This window comes from Halichoerus grypus, chromosome 3 (assembly GCF_964656455.1).
Source record: "Halichoerus grypus chromosome 3, mHalGry1.hap1.1, whole genome shotgun sequence".
Lineage (NCBI taxonomy): Eukaryota > Metazoa > Chordata > Mammalia > Carnivora > Phocidae > Halichoerus > Halichoerus grypus.
The window spans coordinates 180,384,881-180,404,814 of NC_135714.1; positions in this window are offsets into that span (position 1 = coordinate 180,384,881).

Genomic DNA, 19,934 nt, shown 5'->3' on the forward strand with positions numbered 1-19,934 from the left:
AATGAATATGATGTTAGAAATAGACAAATTATTTTAAAGTGTGTTCTTGATAAGAATATTAGTAAGGATGTACATTATTATTGCTAGTTGTTATCTTCTCAAATTTAACTTAAATATGAAAAAAGTAACTTTTAAATGAACACCCTGATCCTTTTATTAGAAGGATATACAATTAGATAAATTTATTTAGGATTATAATTGCATATTAGTGTTTTTTGGGTATGACTCCATTACAGATATGCATGATCCAATATTAAATAGTTATCTTTAAAAAAAAATATTTTACCTTTCTGGCCTCAGCCATGCATTTCTTTTAGGTTAAGCAGACCTGGAATAGGTGACTAATGATTGGTGGCTATGTTTTCCAAACAAGATGTGTAGAAAGGAAACTGCTGTTGAATTCTTTGGACCAACACAGAAAGATAACTTAGTATTTTAAAATGAAAAGAACACCTTGAATAGCAAGAATGATTCAGTGCACCATTCATTGACATTAAAGGGCAATCTGAGGAATACTGTTGGTTTTTAATTAGAAAACAATCCAGTGCAAGAGGAAAAGTTGATTCGGTGTTGGTCAGTCCTAGTTAGAAATTTATCAAACAGTGTTTCATGTATTACTTGTATACATTAATAAGAATGAATTTTGTGGGTTTTTAGATAAGACCAGTTTTAGAGATTACTTTGTCGTTGGGGAATATAACTGATAAATTTTCTACAAGGATTAAATAAGGAGCTCTTTATTCTTTCAAGAGTTTCAGATGTTTAATTCCCTTGAAAATTGTATGTCATTATCTTTAATAATCTGATTATTCCTTTGTATTTCCCTAAAGTCTTCTTAAAAATCTCATAGCGGTAATAGATTAGCTACTAATCTTATTCCTGTGCTTTTACAACAATTCCCTAACTCCTTTTGTATGTAATTTTCTTCTGCTACACAGAGAATGAGCTCAGTTTGGAATTCGATTGATTGATTGATCTATTCTTCGTCTTTCACAGCCTGGTAGCATAATTAACATCATATTTTACATCCTTCTGGCAAATACATCTGATTTCCAGGCAATCATCTCTCTGTTTATATTTGCATAGGGAGGAAAGAAGTGGCTTTAGGCTGGCAAGGTGGTGACTTTCTTGATACTTCATTTGCTTTTCACTAGTTTTCAGTACATTAACTTGGAGGAAGGCATTCTTTGTATTTAATAATTGGGCTCACTAAGTAGTAATAACCTTTCATTGTGTTCATCTATAAATTATAAAACAGGTTGATATATAGGAGAAGGATAGGTAATCCAGGGTTTTTTTCCATGTTGTACGATAGGATGCAAATGATCCTTTGCTAGTTTACTTCATGGTAGAGTGGTTCTGTTTTGCTTAAGCCAGTCAGAACTTGGGCACTTGAGAAGGTTGAAGGAAGAGCTGGGACTGGAGCATTGAGTTAGTAAAAGTTGAGCTGTTTTCTCACCTTTCTGTGTGGCCAGGATGACCCTGGCCTCTTTATGGAACCTGATCTATTTTTACCAAAGCTCCTAGACTCCAAAGGGAAAGAAACCAGGGAGTTCTAATCCTTGGGGGCCCCTTAACTTTAATTATTCCCCTGATGGAAAGCAGCTGGACTAGAAGTACTCTTTCCCATAGCCTAGACTCTTGGGATAGTCTTTTAAAACATATATATTACTTTTAACTTTACTCTCATTTGACTATGTATAATTAAATAGATACAGGACCCTCCTTGGGCCCTGAAGGGAGAGCCTTCTCCAAATTTTTAGAGAAATCCATTCATACAGTATAGGACATTAAAACAAAATTTAGGAGTTCTGAGTCACAACATAATCATGGAAATATCTGAGTATTAGCTTTTGCTTCTAGTTTAGGAAACCCCTCGTATTAGAGGTTGGTTGAGGCAACATAGACAAATGAACATGGGTTGTGATGAAATAGTTAAACCACATAGTTTAAAAGATAATCCCTCTGTTCCCTATTCTCTTTGCTCTCATGACAACAGACTAAATCTCAGCAACAAATATACATAAAAAGGGCTTGAGAAATGAACTGGTAATTCTTAGACCTTTCTTTCCTGGAGTGCCCAGATTTTATGATGCCTGATTATCTGGATTGGTGGTTATCAAAGTGTGGTCCCTGGACCATCAGCATCACCTGGGAATTTATTAGAAAAAAAATTCTTGGGCTTCTGCTCAGACATACTGAATCAGAAATTCTGGAGGGTGGGACCCAGTAATCTGTGTTTTAATAAGCCCTCCAGGTGATTCTGATACATGTCAAAGTTTGAGAACCACTAATCCTAGATCATCAGGGATTGACCATATTTTTTTTGCTTTGCTAGTCCGTTGCGTCAGTGTACATACAATTATTACTTATGTGGTATTATTGCTTATGTGTACACCAGGAATAGGCAATTATGTTGTTAATTACATTGTGTTATGTTGAATGGTACCCAAATTAAAATTGTTGGAGTTCTTTTTACTTCCTTGTCTTTCCTTCTTGCTGAGTACCTGGAACAGCGTAGCTTCTTGATGAATACTTGTTAAATGAACCAATTGCCTGCCTGCTTTCCCACCCCAAAAGAGGAAAACCACATTCTTGTTTTCATTTCTTTTGAATTCTTCCTTTGCAGGAACATTAAGACTGAAAATGGTTTGGGCGCCTGGGTGGCTCTGTCAGTTAAGCATCTGCCTTCTGCTCGGGTCATGATCCTGGGATCCTGGGATCGAGCCCCGCATTGGGCTCCCTGCTCAGGGGGAGCCTGCTTCTCCCTCTCCCACTCCCTCTGCTTGTGCTTGCTCTCTCTCTCTGTCAAAATAAATAAAACCTTTTTTAAAAAAAAAAGACTGAAAATGGTTTCCACTTAAGAACATTTCTTTCTCCTAATAATGACACTGGTTGAAAGATATCATTAATACTAAAAATGAAAAAGAAGGGGGGGAAAAAACCATTCTTATGTAGCTGATTGGACGCTTTCCTCCGATCTACCAGTAGATCTCAAACCTAGCTTACATCAGAATCATCTGGAGAACTTGTCAGATCACAGATTGCTGGGCGTAATTCCTAGAGTTTTGGTTTTTTTTTTTAAGATTTTATTTGAGAGAGAAAGAGAGCACGTGAGCACGAGCAGGGGAGGGGCAGAGGGAGATGGACAAGCCCACTCCACCCTGAGCAGGGAGCCCAATGTGGGGCTCCATCCCAGGACCCTGAGATCATGACCTAAGCTGAAGACAGACACTTAACCAACTGAGCCACCCAGGCGCCCCTAGAGTTTCTGATTCAGTAAGTCTAGATTGGGCCCGAAGATGTGCAAAAGCCAACAAGTTCCCAAGTGATATGGATGCTGCTGTCTCGGGACCACAATTTGAGAAGCACTTCGGGCCCTTGGTTAACTGAGACCAGAAATATAGGTAATTTCCTGAATGTGAATGTTAGTTCCTGGTGGTTGTGTAGCCAGTGATCTATAATTGGAAAGTATAATATATAACTGGGTAACAAACTTACTGAATAATATTTTTTAGAGGTATCTGTTAAAATCTTTTTCAACACAAGACTTTTTTCAGACTTCTTTAAAAACTGATGCAAAACTCAGCCACTTAACTAATTGAATTTGAGAGGAATAGATTCTTTACACAGAACTTGCCACACTGATCATTTCTCTGCTTCTTTTCACCTCAAGCTTTGCTGAGTTTAGCTAAGCTACTCCATGGTATTGCTGCCTCAGCAATCATTTTGTTTGGCCAGGCAGCTTTTGGTGACCTTAAAATGACACTAGCCCCCTCATGCAAGTGCATGCCCTAGATACTAGCCCTCTGAGTCACAAGCAAATGGAAGTTTCTGAAATGACTTGCCCAGCAGCCCTTCGAATCAGCAGTCTCTCCTGTCTCCCATTGCCTTTCCCTTAAGCACCCTTAATAAGACCCCAGCGTAGTTTAGCAAGATTCTGCTCTTTTGGTTTGAGTTGACCAATCCGGCTTAGCCCAGGAACCTCAAAACACTCCACTCATAGACCCTAATAAAGGCATGTGCCCAGGTCTTGCCTCTCTGTTTGCATTCTGCCTTCATCTCCCCCTGTGGTCCCTTGAGGCATGTCAGGTACTTCCTCCAGGACCTGTAAGAAATTTCTCTTCAGTTCCTCTTGTGGTCTGTTGTTGAACCTTGGCTCACCATTCCAACATTCCATGCTCCACTTAACAAGTGTTAATTTGACAAATTCATAGCAAGCTTACTTAATTTCCAATATAATTTTATACCCAAACACATGTTGCTTGTTTATCTTCTTAAGTTGATCTGCTTCTGTATTTTCTGTACTTAAATACAAGTTCTTAAAGAATGGGAAAGTTGACATTTCTTGTGGATTTTTTCTCACAACTGAACAGTTTTGAGATTTGACTCCTTGTCACTTCAATTCTTACATATGATACATTCTTGGCATCTCCTAAAACATTAAAATGAGGTGAAACTGAGGCTTCCCCCCCAGCTCTTTTATAAGCCTTTTTTTCTTGCTAAATGGGTAGTTCTAAAGACAAAAATCTGAAATATATCAGTGAATATAGAATTCTCATATTTGATAGAAACTTTAGTTGAATATTTTCAGCCATACCCATACAAACATGTACATTTCTCTGCAGATTAAATTCAGAGTTACTATACTCAGTAGGTTCTAGTAGAGAAAGGTCTAGAAGACAGTTTTTTTCTTTTAATGGAATGTCTCCCATGAATTTATGGAAGGGCTTACCAAATCAGTACCTTTTTCGTTAACTCTGTAGTTAATGTTGCTCTGTAATTTCAGTGTCCCTGTAGCCAGTATTTCTCCCTATTTTCAGGGGTTTACCACTGTTTTGCCATTTCAGAAAGTCTGGAACAGCTCTGTGCAAGTGTTTTTGTGTTAATATCCTTTCTTGAGCAACTTTCACGATCAAATTTAAAAAAAAGTATTAGTAACTTTTACATCCTTATACATATTTGTTTTTTATACACTCCAGTTGTGTTAATTTACAAGTTTATTTCAGATTATTATTAATGTACTGACTTAAAAAGTATCCTTTAACTTACTACAATTATAGTAGACATGGAAATGCCACAGATCATCAATTTCCAAATATACATATTATCCATATAATTATTACTAAATATTTCATGCCATTATTGATATTCTTACGTGAATGCCAGCTCTCATCATGGGAATTTGTGAGTGATAGACCATCACTATTAAATTCTCAGAACTTTCAGTTTCTAAGGCGCCTGGGTGGCTCAGGCGGTTAAGCGTCTGCCTTTGGCTCGGATCGAGCCTGAGTCAGGCTCCCTGCTCTGGGAGCCTTCTTCTCTGTCTCCATCTCCCTGCTACTCCCCTTGTTTGTGTTCCCTCTCTCTGTCAAATAAATACATAAAATCTTTTTTTTTATTTTTAAAGATTTTATTTATTTAACAGAGAGAGAGACAGCGAGAGCAGGAACATAAGCAGGGGGAGTGGGAGAATGAGAAGCAGACCTCCCGCTGAGTAGGGAGCCCGATGCGGGGCTCGATCCCAGGACCCCGGGATCACAACCCCAGCCGAAGGCAGCTGCTTAACCAACTGAGCCACCCAGGCACCCCACATAAAATCTTTTTTAAAAAAGAATTTGTAGTTTCCAAATTATTTGGCATTATATTTTCATATCAGTCTCTTGTCTTTGTTACCTTGATTATCCTTAGCCCTGATTGTTGCTTTATATTCTCTACTTTTATTTCTTTGGGTCTCTTTGGCGATGACACTTCATTAAAGCACTTGACTAAAACATAGGCAAAATAATCAGTAAAGGGTAACATGTTCTTTTGTTTTTACAGTTTTAAAATGGATAGTAGTAACATTTTCTTTTCAAAAGTGTATCTACAATGTCTATTTTAAATACCTTTTTCAGGGCACCTGGGTGGCTCTGTTGGTTAAGTATCTGCCTTCAGCTCAGGTCATGATCTTGGGGTCCTGGAATCGAGTCCTGCATCGGGCTCCCTGCTCAGTGGGGAGTCTGCTTCTCCCTCTCCCTTTGCCCCCCCACTTGTGCATGTGCTCTGTCTCTTAAATAAATAAATAAAATCTTTAAAAATATATTTTTAATTTTCTTGAATGGTTAACTTGGAGAAAAGAAGAACTCTAGAATTTGGAGTCAGTCCAAAGTTTTGCTGGGTGTTTCACTAATAAATACTTTTTCTTAAAGAATGTGTAGCATTTTAAATTTTTTTTTAAAAGATTTTATATATTTGAGAGAGAGAATGAGCAGGGAGAAAAGAGGAGAAGGAGAAAGAATGCAAGGGTGTGATAGAGAAGGCCCTGAGACATGTGGCAGACAGACTCCTTCCTCCCCCCAAATGAAACAGGACTAAAAGGAAAGCAGAAATCAGGAGGAAGAAAATGGAGAGGACAATAAAGTGCTTATTCTGGAGGGAGCTTCTGACCATAATTCTCTTCATGTCTTCCTTTTTCTTTCTTTGTAGGTATTCCTTTGTCATTTTTCATGTATGGACTGAATTCTAATCATAACTGTATGATGGTAGATTCCACTGAGGAGTGGTAAGTATTTCAAATAATGATTTTGCTACTGGTGTTACTTATAATACTGTATTGATTTTTTTTCAACTCACTATCAGTAATCTACTTTATAATTGATTTATAAGTAATTTGGCAATAAAAAAGAGATGTGAGGAATATGTGTATTTTTTCACACATTGGAGGAATACTTTTAAAGTATCTTTTGCAGTAAATATTTATTGGGTACTTATTTTATGAGGATCTGTGATTGGTGCTGGAGATCGAAAAACGGGTAAATTATAGTCCAGTGGAGAATATCGGCCCATACAAAATTGACTTTAATTTACCATAAGTATTCAATTTTTGAATAATTAAATTGGAAAGTCAGGCCAATATGCAGACAGTGCTTAGAATATTTGTGTTATTTGAGGTTTGGAATTGCCTTTGAACTAGTACTTAAGCAGAATAAGAAACTTAGTTATTTTGGAGCCAGATTTTTTTCACTGCTCCATTTTTAATCAAAAGTGGTATTGTGTGCATGTCTTATTTGTGTTAATAAAATCATAAAACTACAAAAAAAAGTGGTATTGTTACATTTGGTCACCCACATATTAATCAGATGGGTTTTAAATTATATTGCTTGATTCTAAAAACATCCCAGAGGATGGAAATTAGACCAACTGTTGACATTTAAAAAATAAAAGTGCCATAATCATAGACAGAAGTACTCTAAGGAAATAAGTTTTTTAAGTAGTTTAAAAGTTAGCAGGGGTGTCCGGGTGGCTCAGTCAGTTAAGCGTCTGCCTTCAGCTCAGGTCATGAAATCATGGTCCTGGGATGGAGTCCCGCATCGGGCTCCTTGCTCAGTAGGGAGCCTGTTTCTCCCTCTCCCTCTGCAGCTCCCCCTGCTTGTGCTTGCTCTCTCTCTGTCAAATAAATAAAAATCTTTAAAAAAAAATAAAAGGAGAGGTATTGAGGCTCGTTAACTTACAAAGCTGTCAAACTTTTATGATACCAGCTTGCATACAGTGTACTATTTCTTGCTTATGCCTGTGTGTAAACAAATGTAAAAATGTAAACAAATAGAGCCTGAAAGTGGTAGAGAGAGGGATAGGTTTAGGAGGAAGCAAAACATTTTATAGTTTATAATACAGCTTTAAGCCTTACTGAAACACAGATGAGAAGAGTAAAGCTTAGGAGCACACATTTTGTGAGTGGCAGAATCAGGACAAGAAACCCATGTCTGCTGTCTTCTTGTATAGAGTCCTTTCTTTACTATATCATAAATACTTCAAAAACATTCTTTTTCAAGCTAATTTCATAAAGACAATTTGGAAGGAAAGTGAGAAGTCGGATTGTTAAGTCACAGGAGTTTGAACTCTGTAGCTAGGTGAGCCTCAGCTAGTTGTAACTGGGCCTGAGAATTTAAGATGTTTTTCTGTGAATGTTTTAATCACTGTGATCAGTTCCAGATTTTTTTGCATTTGGGGAAAAAGTTGCTCGTTCAGTCTTAGCAAAGTCTTCAAAACAAATCTGAGAGCTTCTCTTAATTTTTATTTGATAATTCTCAGATTTTTATTTGTTAACATTTCATAATATATTTATTACATCCACCCCCAGGTAGTAAGATTTTATTCTACCCTAGTAGTCCAAATTAGTATAATTTTACTATAAATTTCCAGGAGTTTAGATAAATAGTGCATTCTAATGTATGACATTTTCTTTTGATACAGCACATCTTTCTAGAGAAGTGGTTGATATGCACACTGTTTTTCAGAAGCACACAGGTTCTTCTTGCCTAAATCTTCTAAACCTCAGTAAAACAAGTATCAACAGAGTAGACCTATTCTCTTGGGAATTATGTTGGCTTTTTTCTTTTTTTTTTTTTTTTTTAAATCTTGTTATTTGCTGTAGTGAGTCCACGTAGCTACTGGAATTACTCTGTAGTTATTATAAACCCTTGTCTGTGATTCACAGTAATGGCCTCAAGGGAAGTAGGACTCAACAGATGGCTCATCTTTTCCAAAAGGATTTGCTAATCTCCACATGGTGCTCTTTCTAAAAGATTCTGAAATTTGGCAGTGGCAGAATAAACAAGATGATCAGAAAAGATATAAGATAGTCCTAATGTCCATCTTAAATGAAATTAAAAGTATAATAAGGGGCGCCTGGGTGGCTCAGTCGTTAAGCGTCTGCCTTCGGCTCAGGTCATGATCCCAGGGTCCTGGAATCGAGCCCCGCATCGGGCTCCCTGCTCACCAGGAAGCCTGCTTCTCCCTCTCCCACTCCCCCTGCTTGTGTTCCCTCTCTCGCTGTGTCTCTCTCTGTCAAATAAATAAATAAAATCTTTAAAAAAAAAAAAAAAGTATAATAAAACTACTCAAGCTTCCTTTGTTATTTTAAGTTTTCCATTAATTTTATATGAAGATGGAGATGACCTAGAAACATCTTTTATTTAATAATTTCTACATTTTGTGCATAAGACTTAGGGGCAGGTTTGTTTGTTTGTTTTTAATTTACTTAAGCAATCTCTACACCCAAGATGGGGCTCAAACTCATGACCCAAGATCAAGAGCCGCATGTTCCACCCACTGAGCCAGCCAGGTCCCCCTAAGGGGCAGTTTAAAAAAAAAAAAAAGCAACTCGTGATTATCATTTTTCTGCATTTAGGCATTCCCAATGTCCCTCTCTCCTCCTAAGCCAAACCTCAAGAACTTGAAAGAGTTAAGGGTAGAATTTCCTGAGTCACTGCAGTGATGAAATTGAACTTTCTTTAAATGTATGTGTTCACAAAGTGTATGGGCACCTGGGTGGCTCAGTCGGTTGGGCATCCTACTCTTGGTTTAGGCTCAGGTCACGGTCTTGGGGTTGTGGGATCGAGCCCTACATCAGGCTCTACGCTGATTGTGGAGCCTGCTTAGGATTCTCTCTCTCCCTCCCTCTTCCTACCGCCCCCAAACTCATTCCTGCTCTCTCTCTCTCAAAACATAAAATAATAAAAATTAAATGTATGTGTTCATGAAGTGTTGACATGTAAGCCTTTGGATAACTTACAAATTTATCTAATGGGATATGTGTTGCAAATAAGGCTACATAGATGTTGCATCTGAAATCAATAAGAAGGAATGATCTGATGCTCAGCCAGATGCTGGTGTGCCCAAATTGATAGACAAAAGTCAACAACATTCTATAAGTGAAACAAAAGAATTAATAGATTTTACTGATAACAGCTTAGAGGCATTCTCTGCTCCTTCAAGGGGTTATGAGCTTCTAGTCCATGAAAAATAATGTATTGTTTAACTTTACCTCTTCAGTCCCCCCTCCCTAATTTAACAGACATTTATTGAAAATCTATGTAAAGTTAGGTGTCATTATACTACATATTTTTTTTGTTGTTTTTTTTTTTAAGGATTTTATTTATTTATTTGACAGAGAGAGAGAAAGTGAGAGAGGGAACACAAGCAGGGGGAGTGGGAGAGGGAGAAGCAGGCTTCCCGCCGAGCAGAGAGCCCGATGTGGGGCTCGATCCCAGGACCCCGAGATCATGACATGAGCCGAAGACAGTCGCTTAACCGACTGAGCCACCCAGGCGCCCCCATATTTTTTTTTTGGTATGAGCTTTTTTTTTCTTCTCATGATACAGATCCCTATCCTTTTGATTATGACCTTGCTTTTTTATGTTAGTTCAGCCTCATCTATTGGAGAGCTTTGAAAATTCCTCCAGTATTCATATTTTCCCTCTGAGTGTTCTATTTGTTTATTATGACATCAGAAGGAATTTTTCCTTCCAGTTTTCTGTCACCACCCCCTTCCTTTTCATGGGTCTCGACCTTTCTGCTCTTGACCTCCTCAGTGTAATGCTTCATTTCCACTTGGAAACACTTCATTACCAGAAACCAATACTGGCCACTGGGCTAGTGTTGCAGACACTCTCTCTAAACTTTTTTTTTATGTAGGCTCCATGCCCAGCGTGGAGCCTAATGCAGGGCTTGAACTGACAACCCCGAGATCAAGACCTGAGCTGAGATCGAGTCAGACGCTCAACTGACTGAGCCACCCAAGCACCCCTCTTTACCTTTTTGACTGCAATCTCTTGATGTGCCTCCCATTCCATCTTTCCTGTTGTGCTTTTTTAGCTTCATTATAATCTATTTCTCTTTAACCATTGTATTTTTTTTTTACCAGCTTCTTTTGGCGTACTTTGTATCAGGATTGAAGCTAAATTTGCTCCTGGTCACTTACTTCATTAATAATTTTCCTAAGGTCCTAGATTTCCTTTCCCCTGAAATGCCCAGTATTGCTAGAGCGTGTCATGAATGATTATACTGTATATTCATATCTAACTTGAAATTTTATATTATGTTCTCAGGATCTTATTTCATTACAAATATATAACCATTTATGTTGGCACCATTTAAAAGGAACTAGGGAAAAAAGAAATTTTGCTATAATTTAGTAGAAGAAGGAAACAACAAAGAAGTCAGAAATAAATAACAACATAACATTGAAAGTAATGACCAGTTTTTAAAAAAAAAAATAAAACTGGCAGTGCTTTAACTATATTAACTAAGAAGAAAAGGAGGAGCGCCTGGCTGGCTCAGTCAGTAGAGAATGCGACTCTTGATCTCTGGGTTGTAAGTTTGAGCTCCAAGTTGGGTATAGAGATTACTTAAAAATAAAATCTAAAAAATCACAGAGAGAAGATTCAAAAACCAATATGAGAAATGGAAGAGAAAACAATATAACAGATAATACATACTGTGATAACATTACTATAAACACTTGTATACTGGGGCACCTGACTGGCTCAGTCAGAAGAGCGTACAACACTTTTTTTTTTTTTTAAGATTTTATTTATTTGACAGACACAGCGAGAGAGGGAACACAAGCAGGGGGAGTGGGAGAGGGAGAAGCAGGCTTCCCGCGGAGCAGGGAGCCCGATGCGGGGCTCAGTCCCAGGACCCTGGGATCACGACCCAAGCCGAAGGCAGACGCTTAACGACTGAGCCACCCGGGCGCCCCATAAGAGCATACAACTCTTGATCTCAAGGTTGTGAATTCGAACCCTGCATTGGGTATAGAGATTACTAAAAAAATTAAAAACTTTAAAAACAAAAAAACAATTATATACTAACAAATCATATAACTTGGGGGGAAAAAAACTATATTTCCCAAAGAAGAGTGCTATTGTTTTCCATTATTGCAAATCAGGCTTAATAGAGTCAGGTGAATTCTCATACCTGCTTCTGCATGTAGTCTTCTGCAGTTTTTGTTGTTTTGGTTGAAGAATGTGAAGAAATACGACCTCACAGATACATAGTTGGAAAAGCAGTCCTTGCTGTTGCTTTGAAATGCTCTTGGGGACCCTCAGAAATTTTCAGATCACACTTTGTGAATTGATGCTTGAGTATTTATACCTAGAGAATGGAGTTGCTAGGTCAGAAGGTAATGCACATCAACTTTAGAAGATAACACCTAATTGTTTTCTAAAGTGACTACCAGTTTACACAATCACCAGAAGTATATGAGAGTTCTGGTTGCTCTGCACCTTTTTCAGCACTTGATGTCAGACTTTAATATTTTCTGATCTGAGAGGTATGGAAAAAATATACTTCATTGTAGTTTTAACTTTTGTGTTCTTGTTTTCCATATGACTAGGTACTGTTTAAATACCATAGATTCCCCACTGATCTGAAATACCAATATTAACATCTTCAAAATTCTGGGGATTTTTTGGTGTTTTTTCTGACTGTGGTGTTCCATTGTTTATTTTTGTTTCAATAACCATAGTTTTAAAGTTGCCCATTACTTACTATTCTCTTGCTTATTAATAAAACTTAAATTTGAGTGATCGTATACCCAGCTAATTAAAATTATTGTAATTATTAAATAAATTATAATATTTAATAGTGCCAGTTTTCTTCCTCCAGTTACTTTCTCAAATTTCCTTGATTATGTTTCTTTTTCTATATAACCTTTAGTATTATTTTTGTTAGCATCAGGATTGAGTCAACTTTAGGGACTTAATGTAGGAAGATTTTGCATATTCACAATAATAAATACTCCTTCTCAATAATAAATTATGCCTGTTCCCTCCTTAAGCAAATCTTTTATGACCCTCAGTTTTTTAGAAGTCTTCCTATCAGCCCAGACCATTTCTTAAGTTTATTCTTCGGTATTTCATATTTTTTGTTGCAATAGTGAGCAGATTATTTTCATTATTAAGAGTTTATAAATTTGTGAAGATAAAAATTATGGTAATAAAGATATAAACTGATAAATTTCTCTCCTCCCCATTCCTAAACCACCTAGTATTCTTTTCTCCATAGACAACTAATGTTATCTTTTAAAGATAATTTATGCATATTTAGCCAAACACTCTTATACTTCTATTTTTATCATGGAAAATTCTAACATATATGAAAATAGAATACTATAATGAACCCCAGGTACCCATTTTCAAGGTTCAGCAGTTATAAACTGGATAATTTTAAAGCAGACAACTCAGATATCCTATCACTCTTTTTTAAATGTGTGTGTATGTGTGTGTTAAATATTTTAAATCAACTTTATTGAGAATTCAACCTAGGAAAAAGAGATGAAATATATGAATTAGGGGTTAAGAAATGAAGAATAAAGGTAGAAGTTTGCACATAGTTAACTAGAAGTTCTAAGGAAATAGAACAGTGCCACAATATTCAAAGATAAAGTTGCAGAAAATTTCACATAAATGTCAAAGATACCACCACACCTTAAATACAAGAAGTCCATGATATACTTACACTAGAACGTGAAAATGAAAATGCAGAACACCAGAGACAAAGATTTTTAAAAGCTGTCAGAGAAAAAAGATTTGCCAATAAATGAGTGACAATTAGATAGGCGATTTCTTAATAGGAGCAGTGGATGGTATTAAATAGTGGGATAATATCTTAAGAGTGCTGAGAGAAAATGGCAGTCAGTCTAGAATTTTATACCCAGGAAAATTTAACCAGATACAGCAGGTCTTTCAAAAAAAAATAGAATTTATCATTCAGTTGTAAAGATTTAAAACATTCCCTTTAAGTTCAGGGAAAAAACCAAGGCACCTGACATTATCATTTATATTTGACATGTTAGAACTCCCAGCCTGCCCAGTAAGGCAGACATAAGAAATAAATGTTACAGTAATTGGGAAAAAAATAAACTGAAAATCATTATTATATGCCCTTCATCATACAGAGAGGATATGGTTGTTTATGAAGACAAGTTATTAGAATTAATAGGAGCTTAGCAAGGTTTCTGGGTAGTCCATGCAGTTTCACTGAAGGTCATTTTGCCTACTAGTTGAGTGCATTTACTCTGATGCCAGACTGCCTGGCTTTGAATTCCAGATTCAACAAACACTTCCTAGCTATGTGTCCTTGGGCACATTATTTAACTTACACCTTTTTCGATAATTTAAAATAAGGGTATCTCATAGGGATATGATGATTAAATGGATCAATATATATCTAAAGCACTTAGATAAGTGTCTGATTCCTAATAAGTGTTACAGATGAATGTTAGTCATTATTACTGTCATCCCAAATGCCATTTTAAACATTAGCAGTGAATAAATAAAACTTTTTAAAAAGATAACGTGTAGTAATTTTAAAATTATGAAGAACTTAGAATAAATTCTTTAAAACATGTTAGACCCTCATGGAAAAAATAAGGCTTTATTGAAAGATATTAATGATATGACTAAGTGGGGAGATAGCCTGTGTTTAAGATAGGAAGACTAGTAAAACAATGTCCTTGATCAGTGGTAGGTTCAGTAAATTTTTATTTAAAACCTAAACAAGATTTATTAGACAAACATTTTAAAATATGTATGTAAAAGCAAAGATGCTTCAGAAGAACAAGATTTGTTTTTTCTTTTCTTTCAGTTATGTCCAAACATATATCAATTACTGTGGTATCATGTTGGTGCAGGAATACAGAAAGACACCAACCAGTAAAACAGATCTGAGAACCTAGAATTCATGCACATATGGAAAGTTGATTTATGTTAGAGAAGCATAGATAAATAGGGAAAGAGTTTTCAAATAAATGCTAGCATGATTTGATACTCATATGGAAAAATTGAGTCCTTCTTACCTCAGACCAAAATGAATTTCAGGTGATTTAAAGATTTAAAAGGTAAAAGACAAAACTATAAAACTTTTAGAAGAAAATAGAGGGGATTATCTTTAAAGATTTTATTTATTTATTTGACAGAGAGAGACACAGCAAGAGAAGGAACACAAGTGGGGGAGAGGGAGAAGCAGGCTTCCCACTGAGCAGGGAGCCCGAATTGGGGCTCGATGCAGGGCTCGATCCCAGGACCCCAGGATCATGAGCTGAGCCAAAGGCAGGCACCCCAAGGGGATTATCTTTAAACCTTGGGGAGAATCATTTCTTAAATTTGATCAAAAGCAAAAACACAAATATAAAGGAAAAAATTCATAATTTTTTTTAAGTTTTTATATATTTGACAGAGAGAGAGACAGCGAGAGAGGGAACACAAGCAGGGGGAGTGGGAGAGGGAGAATCAGTTCCCCCGCAGAGCAGGAGCCCGATGTGGGGCTTGATCCCAGACCATGGGATCATGACCTGAGCTGAAGGCAGACGCTTAACGACTGAGCCACCCAGGTGCCCCAGAAACTCATAATTTCAACTACATTAAATAGTTTTGTTTAAAAAGTGAGGGGAAACTATTTGCAACAAGTGTGATTGGTGAAGAGCTAGTATCTCAAACAGATTTTTTGCAAATAACATAGAATAAATAGCCTCATAGAAAAGTGGGTAAAAAAACTTGAACCAGGCACATCCCAGGTTTGAAAACACAAATGACCAATAAATATAGTCAGTCTCATCAAAAATCAAACAAATGCAAACCAACCATAGTGAGATGGCATTTGCAGATATCAGATTGGCAGAAATTAAAATCTGCCAATATCAAATGACGTGACAATATGGAACAACTGGAATTCTCACACACTTCTGGTAATAGGATAAAAATCCATTATAATAATGGATTGAGAAATTAAACTACACAGGGCGCCTGAGTGGCTCAAATGGTTAAGCATCTGCCTTCAGCTCAGGTCATGATCCCAGGGTCCTGGGATCGAGTCCCGCATCGGGCTCCTTTCTCAGCAGGGAGCCTGTTTCTCCCTCTGCCTCTCTCTCTTTCTCTCTCTCTCTCTCTCTCTTTCTCCCTCTGTCTCTCATGAATAAATAAAAATCTTTAAAAAAAATTAAACTACACAAAAATTAAAATTTTGCTATGGGAGGCAAATACCATAAACGAAATTAAGACAAAAATATTGCAAAACTTATAACAGACAAAAACTAATTTCTCTGTATATAGAGTCCTTACTAATCATTTAAAAACCATCTTAACCTGTAAAAAGAAAAAATGGAAAAAAAGATGGGAACAAGTGATAGAAAAAAATAAAATTATTCATCCTCACTAGTACTGAAAGAAATGCAAATTAAAACCAGAAGATTCTGTTTTTGTTGTTGACTAAAATTAGCTTGATAAAATACTAAAAAATCTTTGAAGAGAATATTCTATTTTCCTTATATAAGTAAAAATTAAAACAATAATAAAAGCCAAATAAAGATGAATTATTAAAAGACTGAGAAAGCACTACCTGAAATCAGGATTAAGAAGTCACAGAAGTCAGGGGAAGAGTGTATTATTTCAGGACCAGATTGGTCAAGAGTATTAAATGTAGAGAGGCCAAGTAAGTTATGAGCCAGAAGTGTACTTTACATGAGTGAGATACTGATGTGAAAAATCACTGGTGACTGAAGATTGCTATTGAGGTGGAGTTGGAAATTGAAATAGATTGAGGAGGAAGTGGGAGGTGATCTAGATAAGGACAAATATGATCCTGGCAGATTCTATTTTGTTTTTAAAATGATCGGGTTGGAGCTTGTTTAAATGCTTTTGGGCAGGATGCTGAGAAAGTGAGTAGGGATGAAATTCAGAATACAGTGGAGAGATAATAGGAGAAAGAGCCTTGAAATGGAGAAATCATGAGACCTAGTTTTTATTGTCCCAATTCTTCGATATTCCGTTCTATTGCTTCATCTCTAACAGGTTGGCAGACTTTCTGTAAAGGGCCAGATAGTAAACATTTTAGTCTTTGTAGGCTATAGGGTCTCTGTCACATTTACTCAGCTATGCTTTTCTTTTTTTTTTTTTAAAGATTTTATTTATTTATTTATTTGACAGAGACACAGCAAGAGAGGGAACACAAGCATGGGGAGTGGGAGAGGGAGAAGCAGGCTTCCCGCCGAGCAGGGAGCCCGATGCGGGGCTCGATCCCAGGACCCTGGGATCATGACCTGAGCTGAAGGCAGATGCTTAACAACTGAGTCACCCAGGTGCCCCTCAGCTATGCTTTTCTAATAGTAAAGCAGCTGTAGAGGATAGATAGATGAATGGGTGTGGCTGTCCCAGTAAAACTTACTATGGACCCTTTTATTTGAATTTCATATAATTTTTTAAGTGACATGAGATACTATTCTCAATTTTTTTCAGTCATTGAGCTTGTAGTCCCTATGAAAACTAATAGTAGGCCATAATTTGCCAATCCCTGATCTGTAAAATGAAAAACAGAACAAAAATGTATTTCACGTCTGCATTGTGTAGTCTTAATTGAGGGATTCTTGGCTTAATTTCACTAAGTGTATATGCAGTTTATCATATGTATGATCTGACTTAACCTTTTGTTTATCAGAAGTAATTCTTAGTTTGAACCATTTAGCACTCTACAGAAGAACACAGAATTTACTTTTGTGACTAAAGTTCTGAGAATATTGCTTAGTCATCATTTATTTGTTCATCAGGAACTCTGTCCTGAGATTACTAGAAGAGGAATGAATGATCTTTGCTGTATTATCGTTACATATCATCATTACAGTAATTGCTGTAATATTCTAAAATAGACTTATTTTTTACTTAAGTATATTTTGGATGGAAAATGAATAGAAAATCAGTATTGGCACAAATAAAAGGTAATTGTAAAAATAAATTAAAATAGAACAGTATTATTTGCCAGAAAATTCTGAAACTGAGTCATTTTTTGTTGTTAAAGAGAGATCAGCAAACTTTTAGAGATTTTAAAGTTAATAACAAGCTGACTCAAAAGTTGAAGGAGAACTGAAAAAAAAGTTTCTCATTAATGCTTTGTGTATCTGCAGTTATCCTCAGTTACTTTATGTTAGGAAACCTTTACATAAGTGATAGCAGTTGAAACTTACTAAACTCTAGGGCTCTCTAAGTTTTTCAGTTGAAACACCTAATTCTATTACTAAGACTCTGACAGTAATCAGGTAAAAGATTTTGGAGGTTTATTCAGTAATCCCTAATCTCCCAAGCATTCAAGTCCTTAATGTTTGGTAATGGTCTTAGGAAACTCAGTACAAATATTTTTTTTTTAAGATTTTATTTATTTGACAGCACAAGCAGGGGAGCAGCAGGCAGAGGGAGAGGGAGAAGCAGGCTGCTCCCCACTGAGCGGAGAGCCCGACGTGGGGCTCGATCCCAGGACTTTGGGATCATGACCTGAGCCGAAGGCAGATGCTTAACTGAGCCACCCAGGCGCCCCCAAGTATTCTTTTAAAATAGACTTAGACCTCCATGTGAGGTATTGATACTATTACTAGCCTCAGAGAAGTTAGGCATTTTCCCTAACATAATATTATTAACGGTAGAACCAAAATTTGAAACATTATGATTTTTTTGCCTTTCTTGCCATCTGCCCCTGTGAAATAAAAGGTATAAAGGCAAGCTAAAGAGGAAAGGAAAAAGGCTTGGGAATTTCTAGGACTGAAAGAGTGTGAGTCTCAGCTTGAAGGAGAAAACTTGGATGAAGTTTTAGACAGATGAAGAATGAATTTTACTTAGGCAAAAAATCATAACATCTTACTGTTAAAAGGAAGCATAGCTATTCTTGTTTTATTCTTTTTTTTTTTTGGTTCATTTTTTTAATTTTTTATGTTAGTCACCATACTTTACATCATTAGTTTTTGATGTAGTGTTCCATGATTCCTTGTTTGCGTATAACACCCAGTGCTCCGTTCAATACGTGCCCTCTTTAATACCCATCACCAGGCTAACGCATCCCCCCACCCCTCTCCCCTCTAGAACCCTCAGTTTGTTTCTCAGTTTCCATAGTCTCTCATGGTTCATCTTCTCCTCCGATTTCCCCCCCTTCATTTTTCCCTTCCTACTGTCTTCTTTTTTTTTTAACATATAATGTATTATTTGTTTCAGAGGTACAGGTCTGTGATTCAACAGTCTCACACAATTCACAGTGCTCACCATAGCACATACCCTCCCCAATGCCTATCACCCAGCCACCCCATCCCTCCCACCCCCCACCACTCTTAATTTAAAAGGTAGTGCTTCTGGGGGCACCTGGGTGGCTCAGATGGTTAAGCGTCTGCCTTCAGCTCAGGTCATGATCCCAGGGTCCTGGGATCAAGCCCCGCATCAGGCTCCTGGCTCAGCGGGGAGCCTGCTTCTCCCTCTGCCTCTGCCTCTTCCCCTGCCCATGCTCTCTATCTCTGTGTCTCAAATGAATAAATAAAATCTTTAAAAAAAAAAAAAAAGTTAAAAAAAAATTTAAAAAGGTAGTACTTTTGATATTTAGCAATTTGCTATAAATTTTTGGTAGATACTCATCAAATTATGAATGTGTCAATTCCTCTTTACTAAACATTTTTAAAAATATAAGTGAATTTTGGGGTGCCTGGATGCCATGATCCCAGGGTCCTGGGATTGAGCCCCAGGGGTGAACTCCGCTTGTTTGTGATACATTAATATATTTATTTTTTGAATCCGTTTGTAACTACTAATTTAATTTATTAATAGTATTAAGATGATGAATTTGTTTAATTTTTTCTTTGAATTCGTTTTTTTAAATTTTTATTATGTTAATCACCATACATTATATCATTAGGTTTTTTTGCATTTTTTAAAAATTTTATTATGTTATGTTAATCGGCATACATTACATCATTAGTTTTTGATGTAGTGTTCCATGATTCATTGTTTGCATATAACACCCAGTGCTCCATTCAGTACATTAGTTTTTGATGTAGTGTTCCACAATTCATTGTTTGCGTATAACACCCAGTGCTCTATTCAATATGTGCCCTCTTTAATACCCATCACCAGGCTAACGCAGTTTTAATAAGTTTTTCTTAGAATGTATTATTTTGTATAATCCTTTCTTTAAATGATTTTATTCATTTAGAGAGAGTGAGTGCAAACAGGGGGAAGGACAGAGGGAGAGAGAGAATTTCAAGCAGACTCTGCACTGAGTGTGGAGCCCATCTCAGGGCTGGATCCCACAACCCTGAGATCATGACCTGAGCTGAAATCAAGAGTCAGATGCTTAACTGACTGAGC